Here is a 17406-nt window from a genome sequence, read left to right as displayed (position 1 = left end):
GCTGAGCCTGACATCATACGGTACAGCAGGGGGTTTTCCCAGGGGGTCATACCAGGGCTTGACGGGATATCGAGTTAATGAAAACCACCAAGATGGGGGATGTCTGCGCCTACAGTAGGTGATAAAGCTGGAGACAGTTGGGAAATTTGTGGGTTGGGTTTTATGAGAATGCAGCGGCCCCTGGGAAGTGTTTTAATTTGGTTTGTATGCTAAAGTTAGGCGTGGGTGGTCTTGACTGCTGTCGCAAGCTGCTCCTGAAAGCAATTAGCATACGTGCTATCTGTCATTTCCCATTTCTTTTACCCCCCGTTCCTTCCGTCTCCCATAGAAATGCATGGGAACATTTTTGTGCAGTCATGAATCCTGTGCAGATCTCTGTTTTCCCTCTGTCATTTCTCTCATTTGCATACACATACAGGCACACATCAAAAAAAAAAAATAAAGCGAGATCTGTCTGCACTTAGTGACTCTCAATCAATGTTGAAATGTTTCATTTTGACAGAGATTCTGGGGAAAGTTGTCTTCTAACAACTTTTTCCTTCTTAAGATCACAACAATATGTTGGACAAGTAACAGGCAGGTTTCAGGAGCCCACAGTCACTCACACACTGTGATGTGTGCTAGCTACTGTAGCTTACAGCTAATGTTTGTGCTGTGGCTACAGTATATTGACTGTTTGAGGTGATTAAACAAACAGTCCAGCATTTTTTTTTCTCTTTTCTTTAAAATCAAAACAAACCATTTTTTAGCATCAACAGTCTCATTTGATTTTAAGTTTCAGCAAATAAACTTTGTTGTCAGTTGGAGCATTTTCTGCATTAGGTTGAAAGCAAAACCTTCAAATCTTGAATACCGCTACTCATCATTGTTAGCCCACCTGCAGCTACTTCAAAATAAAGCAGTGAGACTCATCGATGAAACCAAAAAGAGACGAAGATCTCTCTCTTCCAAAAAATAGAAGATTATTAATCATTTGGTCTTTAAAATGATTGAAAATCCCTTTTCTCCATTTCCCATAAGGGCTTGTTCTGTTAAATCAATAATCAATAGTAGTCACTTGTTTTGACTAAAGGCAACCAAGCATTTTTCATCTCTGCCACCAGACTGTGCAACAAATTAAACCCTTTACTGTCAGTTAGTTATTTTAATTGGTCCTATTTGTAAGGAAAGTCGATTTTTGAGTCTCTTTCCCACCTCGTCAAATACTGATACTTTGGGATTGTAGGTCAAGTCATCTCAAAAATCTACCTTTAAATCCCATCTTGAGACCCATCTTCTCGATTAAAATGAAAAAAAAAAAACAGATTTACTTCAGTCGTGTCTGTTGTTTAGCCTCACTATATGTGAGGTTAAACTGTGATGCACTTTGGTCAGCACTTGTTTCTTAAAGGTGCTCTATGAATAACCTGGCATGGTCTGACACATACACTCACAAACAGAGGTTGTCCTCCCCCGGCTCACTGCAGCTCAAGAGAGGGGCGTTTCTCTGACAGCGACTGACACATCAAGTGAGGAGAGTGTTTCAAGCGGTGCCAACAGCCCTTCTGTCGTCGTCCCCTCCTTCCACCTTTTGTTTGTGAGTGGCGCTCCATGTCACAGGCAGGCCTTCTAGTGATGCTTGCTGACCCCCCTGCTGACCTCTCCCCGCTGCTGTTTATGGAGGAAGTGTCATCCAGTCTCTTATTATTCCAGCTGGGCAGGAGCTGCCTCTGCCATGCAGCCCGGACTGTGGAGTTTGGCTGCAGAGAGAGACAGCGAGGATTTTCGGAGCAGCGCCTCACATACACATCCCTCTGTGTGTGCCAAATATCTTTTTATCCATTCTGTCTAAGCTCAAACATAACAAACAAGGGGAAGTCATTTTACTACAGCTCACTACCACAGGGTAGACTTTAAAAAGGTTGGATGACCCTTGTGAGGGTGTTATCCGCTATGTGAGCACTCTCCTCTATGTCTGGAGGAGGGTGGACCCGGCGAGGTGTCAGAAATGAGATAAGAAGTTGCACGCCAGGGAGCTGGAGGGTCAAACAGGGTTGGGCTTGTTTTTCAAACAGACACTGCCAGCTCCGAGTCTTCCACAGAGTCTGAGGGTCTTGACGTGGAGCCGCTTCCTGCTCCGAGCCCTGTTCATGATCTGTTCCAGCAAGGATTGGCTAGTCAGCAGTGGCTCAGGCGACGCTGGTGAAGTGCAAATTTAACATGGCAGCTCTCATATGCTCCAGAGACTGTGTTCCATCTTTGTGATGGCACCCCAAATTGGTAGGATTTAGAAATATTATTCATGCAGAACATTTTTACCAGCAATAAGTCACCCCTGGCAGCTACGCTAGCCAAAACACCTCCCTTAGCCTTTGCTGTAATCATATACTGTAATGATATAGTGCCCACATCAACACTGTTTGGTGGCCACAGCCAAGCTCTGCGGGCTTGCCTCATTCACCTCCATTACTCCTTTAAATTACATACAGACAACTCTTGCACTCGACAATTTTTCAAGTGCAGTTTACCACCTTTTCATTTATACTCCTCCATCTACAGTTTACAGTCAGCCTGTAATGCAATATAGCATGTTTTATTAAATGGTGTGAACACACATACACCGGCATATAACCCAGTTTGTATCCATTTGCCCTCGACATGTGTCCGTTATGAAACACTGTAGCTTCATGGGTCATTTTTTAAAAAGTAATATGATTCAGACAATATTAGTAAAACCACACGTGTAAGCACCACAGGACCATGGATGTATGTGCAAAATTTCATGGTCATGCATTTAAACAGTTGATATATTTTAGTTTGGACCAATCAACCAAAAGACCATGTTGCTGTCCATGATTAGTGGTGCTAGCATGGCTACAAACAAAAAGGTTTTGTAAGAGATGTTAGAAATAAATAAGTTAGTTGTGTTACAAAGATTTAAACATCATCTCACAGTGACGATAAATACCATGAGCTGTGGAAAAGCTAAAGCTAAGAAAAAGTTGCTCAGTCGGGGAGAATATTAGGTCCCATGCTGATCTCAAGGTCAAGAATAAACTTCAATGCTCAACTGATTCACTGACTCGACTCCTTCAAAGTGATTGACACCAGCCTGTCTGTTATGTGAACAAATATAGCCATCAGTCAGGAGGTAAGTAGGCTTTCTACAGTCGGTTACGTCTGTACGACACATTATTCTCTGCTCTTCTTTGTGTACACCTCTCCTACATGTCGAGCCTGGCCCTGTGGTTTGACATGGCGGTGGGAAAGCTTCCCCGTCTAATTCAGCCGCTTAATCACGTCATTTAATGCATTGTTAAACACATTAAAAGCCGGTTGCTTCACAATACCTTTGGTTAATGTAGTGAGGAGAAAGGGCTTGAGGGGTTAGCAGAAAATTAGCCATTGACAGTTAGAATGATTATCTGAATCTAAATTACCTGTTTTTTTTGGTTGTTTTTTTTCATATCCGTCCCTTGTTCAGCAGCCGTTGGTCGATCTCCGGGTGCCTCTTCCCTCACAACAACTACTTTCACTTGCAGATGGAGTGACCTCACCTGACCTCTCTTTACAGGTTTCCACTCTGTATTTTCTCTCGGTCTCTCTTTACAGATCACTTATAATTAGCCCAGTGAGACAGAGGGAACGAGAGAAAGAGCTTTTTTTTTTTTTTTTTTTAATGAGTGCTTCACTAATTGTGTCGCTTTATTATTTTTTTGCCGCCTATATGAAAAGGGGTATTTAGCGAAATAGAAAACAGCTGCTCCATTTATCCCCCTCATTTGTTTTGACTGTCACCGCCGATTCAGACCTGCTTCTGTTCCTCTCTGTTTGTGTACCTTTGCCCTGTGGTGCTGATGGTGGTGGGTGGTACAAAAATGAGCAGTGCTGTGGAGAGAAAGTGATTGTTGGCTGGTACCATCCATCCATCCATCCATCCACCTGGGTCGTCGTGGCAGACGTCCCTCCCCCAGTAATATTTCCAGCTCCTCCTGGCAGATCTAAACCTGAACCCAGTGAAATATGTGATCTCTCCAGTGTGGTCTGGATCTACCCAGTGTTCTCCTACCAGTTGCACATGTCCAGGTAACCTCCAAACAGAACGTAACAGGGAGGTAACTCAATAGATGCCCAAACCACCCCAACTGTTTCCTCTCGACACCAAGGAGCAGTGTCTACTACTACTTCTGCACCCTCCAGATGTCCGAGCCTCAAACCATCTTCAAGGGGTGAGCCCGGCTACCCTACTTAGAAAACAAACTGAGGACCATGTCCTCAGACTTTGAGGTGCTCAGTGCATGCTCAAGGTTATGGTCTGATGAGGTAAACAGAACCACATCATCTGCAAAGAGCAGAGAACCAATTCTGAGGCCTCTGGACAGACAATCTTCAGTGACTTGAAACCCTATCGATGAAAATCACAGACATAATCTGTGACAAGGGACAACACTGGCAGAGCCCATCACCCTGAAAACATGTTTGAAAACCTATATGGCCACAGCTCTCACTCACGTTATATAAGGTTTAGTAACAGGCGGCTTCAGGAGACCACAAACCAAGTCTGAAAGTCCTCCCTCTTTAGCTTGATAGTCGATCAAGTCAATCGATCAGTCTTTGGCCTAAGGTGTACAGTAAGTACACTTATGAGTGCTTGAACGTGATTTTTGTTTGTTTTTGAGTGTTCTGACCGTTCCTCCCAACCAGCCCCTTCCAGGTATCTCTATTATTACCCTTATGAGTGCGAACCAGCCACCTCACAATCGAGAGACTCGAACTTGATGCCCATTTACCTTGATTACAGATATGTAAAGACATGTTGCAAGTAACCTCTGTCTTGTGTTCAAATTATTGTCATGCAAATAACAAACCCCAGCACTCAACAGGACATATAGCTTTTACACTATGTTTATTTAATTATACACTAATAGACATCAGACATCATTTCTAAATGTTTGGCGCTGTCAGGTTCCAACGAGTTTAGGCCAGGTATCCAAGCTCTAACATGATCAATGAAATCCCCTAGATGAACTGCAAAGTCCCTGGCAGGATCCTTTCTTGGACCACACCCAGAGACTCTAAGAAGGCCAGATATTCTGAACTGTTCTTTGGAGCGTAGGCACAAATGACAGTTAGAGCCCTCTTCTCAGCAACCTATAGTCTTTGACTCGCTGGCAGATACCAGGGATTATGACAATGACATTTACCTTTCCACAGCCTGTCATCTTATCAGCCTTTCTGTTGACCTCAGTATCTGGAGTAATTGTTAATATGCATGCCTGTGCATATATTTACAGTGAGACTGAGCGTGCATATGTGTGTGTAAGTGCCTGTTCCCGTGTTTACTCATTCAAATGTATGCATTTGTTCAAGTTGCTATGCAAGCTTGTGTGCCCCTTGTGCTCATTCATGTGTGTCAGAGATAGTTCCTCCTCGTGTTCTGCTGTAGGAGTCTGGTATAGTTTGTATTCTCCAGCTACACTCCTCTGATGCAGCCAATGGAAATGAAAAGGTAAGCAGAGGTGGATCCAGGACAAGGGCATCTGTCAAGGGTGTGAATAATGCAGTGGTAGTCTACAAAATAACCACAACAATACATCATCATAAAGCGAATAAATACAGAACTATATCCACTCTGTCTTCTTGGAGTCTTGTTTGGGATCCAAAGTTGGGTTATTGCACTGTTACAGTTGGTCGATTTGTTCAGGTGAAATTGATTTCAAAGTTTATTACTGATTTGGCCTGCTGCTTTCAAGTGCTGCAGAGTGAGCAGCAAACTGGATGAATAGGGAAACAACTAGGTTACAAAAGCATTAACAAATATGGAGATATCTCTGAGTTTAGATTCAGATCCGTCTATCCATTTATCTTTCTATCTAGGCCAGGTGAAAACTGCAGCAAAACAGTACTGAGAACAACACAAGTGTTAAAGTTTACACGTTTGACCAGTGGCCTTCATCACAGCCATCAAACAACAATTGCATTAAAAATAGACTTTCAAGTGTCATCGAGTGACCTCGGCGATGTCTGCAGGTGGGAACTTGTCAGTTTAAGCAAGAATATTTTCTCAAGATTGCAAAGCCTGCTGGAGTTTTCACCTTGGAGAAGTGAAAGCAGCTTTTGAGAGGCTCAAGTTGAACATTTAGAAATGAATCAAATACTTTGTCACCCTTGACACTCAGAGACAGATGGAAAGAGTGACAGACAGAGTGAACTAGCCAGCATTGTTGAAGGTAGGGGTTTTTGGGGAGTTTTTCCTCACTCCAATCAAGAGTCTAAGGACAAAGGATCGCATACACTGTACACACTTTAAAGCCCACTGAGGATATGTGATTTGTGATTTTGACTTCTCGACCTTTCTTCGGCCGTCCACCGACTCCTGGTCAATGACCTTTGACCACCTCGCAGTGGATCCTGTTTTTGTTTTGGTCTGATCTTCACTGAGGCATACACAACCTCCAGTTATTTGAACTGGTTTTCATGTCAGCATGCGGAAGTGATGGCATCACTGTGGCAGCTAGGCAAGAAGGCCGCCAAGTCAGGAGCTGCTGTGCAAGACGGGATTTCAACATTTGAACCTGATGGATAGTTTTAGTGAGACATCGGGACATTCTCAGTCATGTTGGTGGCAAAATAATATGATCTTTTCCTAACCCTAACCAAGTGCTTTTTGTGCCTAAACCTAACCAGACTGTAAGCACAATATGTCACAACATACAATTAACATTTGAAGTTTGAAAAATGTGTGTGTAAGAGAATAGACCTCGACCTTGTGTTGTCCAAAATACAGTGGATGTGCTTCACGCCTGTGTAGATACAAACATATATAAAAAGAGACAGTGACACATTTCAGTGACAGCTTTTACAGTTGTGCATTTTGTTGCCGTGACATCATTTTTTCTTCCTTTAAAACCTAGTGTACAATAAACTGAATGCAAAAAAAGTTATTAAGCTGAGTACTTCAGCTTCCATGTTATAATAAACCATGGTTTCACTCTTTTTTTAACCTCACACTTACAAGCGTATGACACTTATAAAGTAAGATATTTGTATGAAACATGAAACTCGATAAAACCAAAAAGCTGCTTTATAGATTATACAAACGGCTGACCTTGGTGAAGGTGATATTCTGAGATCATGCAATAAAAAATACTTTCAGTGTATGAGGACAGAATGGAGTAGTAGCACTGGCAGAAGGAATGGGTTTCAAGTATGTCACATAAGAATACAGGGAGCAGGACAGTAAAAGGCCATCCATTCATTGTCTCAACCTCGGCTCTATAAAGCTCTAGAGTTTCATTGAGAGGATGGAAAAATTAGGAGACAAAGAGATTGACGAGAGGGAGGCGACACACTCGACTTTCCCTGAGGCCTAAAGAGACGAAGGCATTACAGGCGAGTGTTTAAGTGACTGTCACAAACTGGGATTGGACACACAACAGTGAGGCTGAATTAGACTAATTGCTATCCTGAGGTGGCCCTCTACACTTTTGATTTGCTACCAATGTCGTTTGGCGTGGAAAACAGAATTCCCTGCAGCCTAATGTTCATTAACAGTTGACCAACAACAAATTAATATTTACCCAGAGGCTAATTTCCTCATTAGCGCTCATATTTAAAGCATATTTTTCTCCACAATCAGTTTAAAGTTTGCGAAAGTGCTGCAAGAAATAATGACCTTTACCAAAAGCACAATGATTACCACCTTGAACTTTCTGTGGCCGCTGTTAAAACCTCATTTACAGGTGGTAACTTATATCATGTCATTAAATCCTTATCGTATACCAACGTCCTTGACCATAAACAGCCTATAGGCTAGCTTTATCTGGTATTCCAGTAATATTTCACTGACTGAAGATCCCACTTCAGTCCTAAGGTGTATTCCCTGGAAGGACAATGGGGTTTTATTTAGCATATTTCTACCATATGTACAGGGAGTGGCCTGGGATGCGGTGCTATGTGCAGCCACATGAGACACATTTATGGCCAAGCGAAAAGAGGCTGTGTGATGGATAAAGATAGCACAACGCTCTGGGGTGTAGATATCAATTGCGGCCCAGGTATCTCTCCGGTGTTTTCATTAGAGTGATGGAGAAAAGGGGTAATATGCAAAGCCAGGGCTCCTCTTAGGAAATGACAACCTCAATCTATCACTGCCTCCTTTACCCAGATCTGAGAGACAACAACGGAGACGAAGATGAGGGAGAGCAGGGGCATTTTCCATCTCATTCCCTCTCTGCCAGCTGATTACAGGGCACGACGGTGGTATCAATCTTTGACAAGTCATTCTCATCGGCTGCTCATGGAGTTATAGCTTTTGTAGGGGTTCATTTTAAAATGAAAATGACTATGAGATTGACATGACGGGTGAGATGAGGAGAGCACAGACGAAGTTGGGAGGCGAAGTTAGCAGGAGAGTAAAGGACACAGCAGGGTCAAGGCACCATTGGTGGACGGACAAAAGACGACAATCTTGCATACAATGAGAGTGAGAGACGAACACAGATTGAGTCCAACATGTTATAATTGAGCTCTTCTTCATTAGGTATACAGGATGTAAACAAACAACGACAAGAGTGGCTGTGTTTGCACAGGCCAGATGCACTGTAAATGACTCTTTGCTAATAGGCTGACAGATGGCATCATTTGCATTCATTAGTATACAGAATCTAAGACACAAGCACCTATAGCAGAGGTCACTGATGGCCTTTGCTTCTGCTGAGACAGACACAAGCGTAGAGGTCGTCTGTCTGACGGAGTGGAGTGGCGATTAAATGGTAAATGGATAATTGCCTGTTAAGTGGGGAAGCCGTGCCATATAGTCTGACTCGCTGGATGTAGGTTGTTGGTATAAGCCTGGCGATGGGTGACTATTTCAGCCGGCATTGTCTTCTTTCGATATCTGTTTGTTACCGCTTTCCCCATCTCTACTAGATCATGGATACCTGACCCGAACCCACTGGGACCCATTGACACATATAAACCTTGTTGGGCTCGAGTCAGGTTTGGACGTGAAAAAAAACAGAACATCTGTCAAGTTTGGCTTGGACTTGTTTACTTCTCTCTCCGACTCGGTCTGGTTCAGACAGAAAATGTGACCCAAGCAGCACTTGGACAAAACAACAACAATCTCAGAGCTAGCAACCGATACGCTGAAGATGGCAAGTAACCCTTTATTAGCCCCATTTTAATGCCAGGGCTCGCTTTCCACATCAAAACAAGTTCACCACGACACTATTTTGCAGGAGCACTGCTGCCGTATCCTGGGATTTGCGCTGCCCAAGAGGATTGTGACTGGTGTAAATAACTACAGACAAGCCAGAGAGATTTTTCCCCTCTCCCTAAAAAGGTGTAGCCAGACCTTTATCCCGCGCTGATTGTCTGGCTACGCAAGACTCGTACCGTCTAAGACAACTTGGTCACAGATAATGAATTGACAAGTTGTGTTGACAGGTTGACCTATTTGGTCTTCGTTGTCGCTACGGTACCTGCTGCTCATAACCACACACACTTTCATCTTACTTAATGACAAGACATGCTGAAATAAAATAAGCATTCTCAGTTCTAATGTCTTTGTTATATGCTAAATGTGTCAAAAACTCATGTTAGCGTTTTTATATCAAAGTCTCTCTTTTTCTCTTCCTGTTAAGTATTTAAAATGTTTTGATGATTGATCTTTGCACCAGGAATGTGTCCAGGCTAACCCCACCCATCATTTAAAACCACATGTGGCCGTGGGTAGCTGTAGCTGGCGGAGTGATATCTCAGTGGGAGGTATGCTTTTTGGATATCAGTAAGCAAAAAACTTGTTTACACTTCCAAAGAACTTCCAGTGCTGCACAACTGTATCTCATTACTGCCCTGGATCGCTCAACAACTGCTTTAAAACATATCTGGTTGTGTGATTAAAGTTTAAAAGCATTTATTGCTGTAATTTGTGCCTCTGACTGGCTTCTTCTCCATCGTGACTACAGCTGAGGCGGTCTTTGTGGATGGCCGAATAAACAGCAAATTATAGTCCATTTCTCAAAAGGCCAGAAACAAGACACCAGTTAAATGCCTTTGTGTCTGTGTGTAATCTTCTTTTAAAACACAACCAACCGAACCTCCAGAATAAACGTTGGTAATGTACATTTTTGCAAACCACAGACATGTTAAATTTTTACATTTCTTAATCTTGTAACTTTGTTTGTTCAGGTTTAATTGTATGTTGTGCTTATGGTCTGGTTAGGTTTAGGAACACAAACCACTTCTTCAGAGTTTTGAAAAGATCAGGTTTTAGCTTAAACTGCCACAAACATGGCTGGACTACCCCCTACACGTGTCTAATAAACATATAATGTGAACATGATATGCCACGTTCGGTACAAATGTCAACCGTGGACGTATCTGTGGTTTGCAGAAACATTAACTGCTAACATTAGATCCTGGAGACTGGGCTGGTTTTCCAGACATCTCTTTCACAATGGTGGTTCGCAGGGAAAATGCTCATGCCATTCAAAGTGCCTCTTGGTGGCTGTGGATCTACAGGATATTCTCCATCGTTCCCTGTCACCTCCTGTATTTCATATCGTGCATTATAACCAAAATACGGTGTCACAAGCTGAAGTTATACGTATTAATATAGCTGTAAAAGCATCAACATGGTTCGTTGGATCTAAACAGCCCAGCATGTGTTCTGACCCAGCGGCGCGGTCACACTGTAATTGGGTTGTTTTTTTAACCCATCACTTTAATGTGTGTGAGTGCTATTAAGTGGCAAGCAGCCACTGCCGCATCACAGGCTGAAAATACACCCATAATGTATTCCCACCTCAATCAGCATTTTGATGGTACACCTTTATGAGACATTATAACGTGAATTTAATCAAGTAATATGTTGAACATGCTGAACAACCATACTGTTTTTACACTGATGGCTCTCTGCCAGTGTGAGATGGCTCTCTGGGTAGCAGAGCTGGTTTGAACAGGTCAGCTGCATTTACTGAAAATAAGGATAATAGTATTTAGCTAAAATGCAGAAACGTACAGAAATCTGAAATGAAGCAACAAACATTTGAAAAATTTGGAGGTTCTGATTCAATGTTTGCAGCCCAATCAGACTACCATGCTGTTTCCTCAGTGAGAAGCTTTCCAATAGTCACAAATACAGCCTTTTATGTTGATCAGTGATGGTCATGTATTGGTAAATTGTATACAAATTATATTACTTTGCCCACCTATAATTTAATGTATTCAGAGTGAGGCCAAAGAAAAACATATTGCACCCAATTTACCATCAATTCACAACACACACATCTTCTGAAAGGACACATGAAGACCTTTCACAAACTGTTTTATGATTCACACTGACAGATATAATTGCTGCAAAACACAGGTATCACTGCCACAATCAGGCAAACAAAAGACAGGGTTTTCGCCTGGAATCACAAATAAGATGACATTTTATTGCATTTATGTATTTTCATTGAATTATTTAATTTTCGACACGTGACCTCTGCATGAATGTGTTTGAAGCCTGTTTGTGACAGACTTCATTTGAATACGTTTCTCAGTGAACAGCACAGAAACTCTGCATGAATGAATCTGGACTACAGAGACAGAGAAACAAAGCATGAGGGGAAAAGGAAGAGACACAGACAGACAGAGAAACAAATCACCTGTGCTGCCGTGACCACAGCTGCTCTGAGTCAGGCCGGGAACAGAGTGGTAGCTGGCACTGTCGCCCTGCCCTTCACCTGGTCTGTACTACACAGTGACAGTGGCTTTGAAGGTTTCTCTCACACGCACTCACACATGAAGACCAAACATCAGAAACTGCCTGATTGGCTGATGGATATGTCAAAATTCTCCCAGAACTGAGAAAACCTTCAAATCTGATACCAAAGCATTGACATGATGGTGTTTTTTTTTTTAACCCTCAGGTGGTTTTTTTGTTGTTTGCTTGGTTAGTTAATTTTAGTGAAGTTTAGAAATATGATTTACTGTACAGCCATGACTTTGAAAAGAGTAAAATTAATTAGATGTCGAGAAAACTGTCAGATGACAGCCAGGGGCCGGTAATGAGATTTAACCACGCATCAATAATCACCTGATAAGCCTGGCTAGAAATAAGCCTCAGAGGCACAAAATTACTGCTGATGCATGGTTCATTGCAAGGTATTTTGGACTGTACTAATAGGCCTGCAGAGAGTGATCAGTTCGACGAATAAGCTAATTATTTCAGCAGATACCTTGCTGAGACTGTCCTCTCAGGAAAACCACCAACTTCAGGTGCAAGATACACTGGAGTTGCATCATTTGATGTTCAGACCAAGGTCAGGGGAGAGGAGCTGGAAGTAAATGTGACAGGTGACATGCATTAATACGAGGGAAAGGATCGCTGCGTATCCCGAAAAGGTTCACTTTTTATTTGATTTATGTTGTAGCTGGGCTTAAAAAGTATGTGCACAGTTTGACGTGCATCACACGGCTGTTGAGTCATCCTTTGGTCATTTCTTTAATGTCTTAAGTGACCTGTGTTTGATAACCTTGCAAAGAGTCCAAAGTATGATCTTTTCCTAAACCCATGAGTTTTTGTGCCTAAACATAACTGAACCGCAACAGTTTCACAACGTAAAAAAAACATCCAATAATCGTAAGTCATAATATGTGACCTGTTTGTCAGCATACTTTAATTTGAAAGTCTAACTACAAGTTGCATATTACATATTATTGCTAACTTGACCTTCACATGCAAACCTGACAGTAGAGGGGTGGGTAGAGCGTCATAGCTTGAAGCTTTATGCCACTGACCAGGCTGCTGAATTTGTCGAGTTGGGAGTGAGAACATGTTGCATCTCACACATCCCAGTGACCATTTCCTCACGCACTACTTCCTGCAATATTTAAAACTCACAAATATCATGAAATATATCTGTATCATCTCATATAGACCAGTTTTTATCACAGCACTGCTGACGCTCTGTTGACACTGTAAGAAAAGAGATTGCATTTCCTATAGCTGCTTCACAATAAAAGCCTCCTGCTGCTTTGCTGATGCAACACTTTTTAATGTGAAGCAGCAGAAGCTGGAGATATTCAGTCTGCATTAGCAAAATTCAAACACAGCTCTAATTACGCCGTTAAGCATTCAGTAAACCATAAAATAAAGCTGTCATCTGAAATATGAGCAGAAGCTAAATTTATAGCAACGCAGAGATTTAGTCAGAACCATCAGGGCGGAGGAAGCATTGAAAATGTGGTTGAGCCAGTAATTAACAGTTAGCTAACTGAGCTGAGAGGATTGCTGTCAGTCACTATAGAGATTTTGTAACACAAACAAGACGGCTATAAGCAACAAGCAAACAAAATACAAACATTACGTTCAATGCCAAGCTTAGATTCCCAGTGACAGTCTGTGTTGACAGTGTTACCCACCAACAACGTTAATTAAGGGTTTACTTTGACCGAACCAGAGTTAGTGATCCTTGGATAATTGGAAATGATAAGTCAAGATGGTTTTGATGAGTTATTTTGTTGCTGTCAAGCGTATTTTATGATCATAAAGTGTTTGCGTCTGTAAATGGAATCTGGTGGATTTGGCGAGAGCGACTTAGCGGCTGTTTCTGGGTAAATAAATGTTAAGAGTTAAAGATGGCTGTTGCATCCTGTGTCAAGGCGGCCAGAGGTGATCTACTCGATCAACTCCAAAACTTCTTTCTACCCAAAATATGTAGACGAAGTGCTCGAGTTTAAAAATAGCAGAATTCCCCAGGCATAAATGACTTGCTAACGCTAGCTTGTGTGCATGTTTCAAGCTGCGATGTCAGAAGATAGGAGAGTATTTGTGTTCACTGTACAGCAAACCACTTGTTAAGACAATCCCTGTAGTGCAAGACACGCCTTTGGTTTTGGGGTGGAGACGGTCCCAGGGTGGCCCCGCTCAGCTGTGATAGCAAGCCAACACAAACCGTGCAAGTTGGCCAAGTTGGCACAGTTATCCTCCCCCTTTTTGAGGCTGCTGTTTGCGTTCATAGTTTTGATCAGCTCGGCATGATTAACATGGGACGCTCTGTTTGCATCCCATCAACCGTCTGTGTTAGTTTCTCCTGTTTATCACCACAATGTTTCCTGAATCTCAAGTAGATTTTTGAATGTTAACCAAAAACAAACCGTGACCGTGGATGATCCAAAAAAATAAACCTGAGAATCATTTTTGCAGCAGTCATATGTAAAATGTTTATGGCACTGTTCTTCATCAATGTCGGATAACGCATTTTGTTGCATGGTGCACTTCATGGATGAACTCTGGAGCACCAAAAATAAGAAGAGATTAAAAAAAAACGATGTTTGGATTCACTTGATGTCCGCTCCTGCTGCGCGACTTCAGTCTTTTATCAAAGCGATGCGTCTCCTGCATAACATAATGAACTGTATCGCTCAGCAAACTGTGCAGTGAGGCGATGAGTCACAGACAACTGACTTGTCACAAACAGAGTGCTGAGTGCTCACAGGCTCAACCCCAAATCCAAGATGCTGCAAATCACAAGACAAAGTGAGACTGAAATTATGACAGAGGACTCTGAGACGCATCACTTTATGTTAATGAGCGTCTTGTTTTTCTCTCTCTCCGTCTGCACCCCTCGCCGTCTCCCCTCCTCTCTGTGACTTTCTGTTATGATTGGACCGAATGACTGGAGGGAGTGTTTGCCAGAGTTTTGGAGGATGGAGTTATCTGCCGGGGGGACGTAGTTTATCTGACTCCATGGGCTGACCCGCTGTTTCCTCTCTGGCCCGATGACGCTGGGACGGGACTTCCTCAGCAGGGCTTATCAGTTTGAACCACAACTCTGGAACAGGCTCATCGACCAAGTTCTTGCAAAAAAAAATAAAAAAAATGCTACTGTTGTCCAAAAAAGCTCAGGTCGGGTCAGTATGAGAGATGTGTTACTTAAGTGAAGATTAATTAACAAGCCTTGTGGTTGTGTGAAACTGAAAAAAGACATTACTGGTGTTTCTGATCCAGTGGAGTTGTTGAAGAGAAAAAAATATTATTTTATTGTTATACATCTGAAGAGACCGGCTTCATTACGGCTTATGCCATATCTGGCTGAGGAGAGCAGAAGCAAATAAAGAGTGCCGACACTGGCAGCAGCAGCAATTACCAGTTACAGCTGAAAAGACCAGCAATACATGACCCTTTTCCCTGCCCTCAGAAAGCAGAGTGATTGTTGGGGAATTTCCACTCTGCTCAGAGCTGCTGCTGAAGTACAGACAGACTTGCAGGTGAATTTCTGCCACAATCTGGGCAGGAGTTTGTTTCACCTTCCAGGCAGCGAAGGAACAAAATGGCTGTTGAATGAAGTCATCTTGGCTTCACCATCTGTGACAGGAACTTGAAGATCGCAGCATCCATCATCATCCCCAACTGAAACATGATGAGTGCAGAGTGGCAGAGCCCATTAGAGGAGATCCAGAATAGATCACTTTGTTGTTTCCTGTGATGATTACGACGCATCACATAACGAGAGCCGATAATCTACTCTGATCCATTTACTGGGTCGGCCCAAGATCTGCACCAAAAATCCTTTCAACTCTTGCCACTAAGCACCGCGACAACGCCCCTTTCAAAAAGTTCAGCAACGTTGCCTCAAAATACAGTTTAAAAAGCCTTCGGGCACCAACTTCTTTAATGGCTCAACCCTGGCTGCCTTGACGTGACACCAGCAGCTCAGAGCACTTGAATAAATGCAACTTTAATACTGAATGTTGGAATCACCTCACCTTTGGCTTTAGTGTGATATCCTCCTCTTCCATGTCTACTGGAAAATTCAATCTGCAGCTGCACCAGACTGGTTAAAACTGCTGTGAATCTCAACTATGCACTAATGTCAGCCACAACATGATGGGCTGATACGTTACAGCGGTTCAGCTGTGATAAAGCACACACTTGGCTTTTGAGGGCACGGAGCAGGAAATGTGTCATACAGCTGCCATCTCTGGTGATACAGACATTTCTATTCAGAAGGTTTTACAGTAAATAGTTTGTCTCCTCTTATAATGTCTTGCAGGATACTCAAGTAGACCTCCGAAGACCTCTACAAGAGTGCACAACAGGCTACGGCTGAAGCAGTGTTAACTTTCTTTACAGTACTATCAACCCCATGTTCAGAGGTTGTTTCACTGTTTTCACTTAAAGTTTAAGTTGTCTTCGCAATAAAAATAAATCTACAGTCAATTCAAAGCTAAAGCATTTTCTCTCAGGATGATCATGACAAAATTAACACTTGTGCTGCACGTGGTTGTTATTCTCGGGGGATTTGTTTCACTGTGACCGATGCCTCACTTGATCCTTGTTTTACTCCACAACAAGAGTCATTACACCTAATGAGCATTTGCATCATTAGCTAGCTAACTAGCCACCAAGCTAATGCATTCAATGTTAATGGGGACATGAAGTACTAGCCTCCACTATAGCTAGCTCATGCAGGCCTCACATTTTTGAAATTAGATACCTTTATAACAGATGGAGGTTTTGGTTGAATTATCTTTTTTTTCCCAATTAAAAGCAGCCAACCCCGTCCATAAAACTGTGTTTGGTAAGCCATATTTGTACCCTTAGACACATAATTAGCACAACATGCTGCCACCCAAGAGGTCCAACATGCTTGCCAGAGCATTAGGTCACCTGCAAAAGTATGAAGATGGAAAGTGGATGGAGGGAAATGTTGAGGAGGAAGGCAGCTCCACCGGGGAGAAGTGATTAGTTTGACGTGATTTGCGTAAGGTGAGAGACTGGACAAAAGTCAAGCATGTGGTTTTGGATTGTAAAGCCATTAGAAACACCCAACACACACACACGCACGCACGCACACACACACAAATGACTTCAGGCTTCTGGATTTGATGGCTCGGGCCGTATTATTCTTTGCTCCATTTGAATAAACAGCGCTGCGGCTCTGGGCCGGGCTGTGTTGATTCCAGAGGGGAGATAAGCAGAGTAAATAAAGCTGAACTCAGAGTGGAAAAGGTTTCGCTCTCATTGCTGCTCAACTGTTTTACTGTTTAAATGCCTCCAGATGGGAGTTAAGGAAGCATCTTTGAATCGCTTTCTCATGTTCTGTGACAGAAACGAATGACTATAGTGTGTGTGTGTGTGTGTGTGTGTGTGTGTGTGTAGATATGGAAATTGTTGTGTTTTTTTGTGCATGTTTGTGTGAATCTGCTTCTTACATGCATCCCAGCCTGTGTCGTATGTATGGATGATGATGCACAATCACAATGGACAATTCATCACCATTGGCGGGCTGTTTTCTGGGGGAGTTGTGTGTGTGTGTTTGTGTTTGTGTGTGTTTGTGAGGCTTATCTGGGGCAAACACCTTGCAAAGTACCACAAAGTGTACAGGTGAGTAATAGTTTTTTAGCAAAACGACGCCTCCCGAGAGACCA

Source organism: Pagrus pagrus (genome assembly GCF_965226575.1).
Source record: "Pagrus pagrus genome assembly, chromosome: 9".
Taxonomy (NCBI): domain Eukaryota; kingdom Metazoa; phylum Chordata; class Actinopteri; order Spariformes; family Sparidae; genus Pagrus; species Pagrus pagrus.
This window is presented reverse-complemented; position numbering follows the sequence as displayed.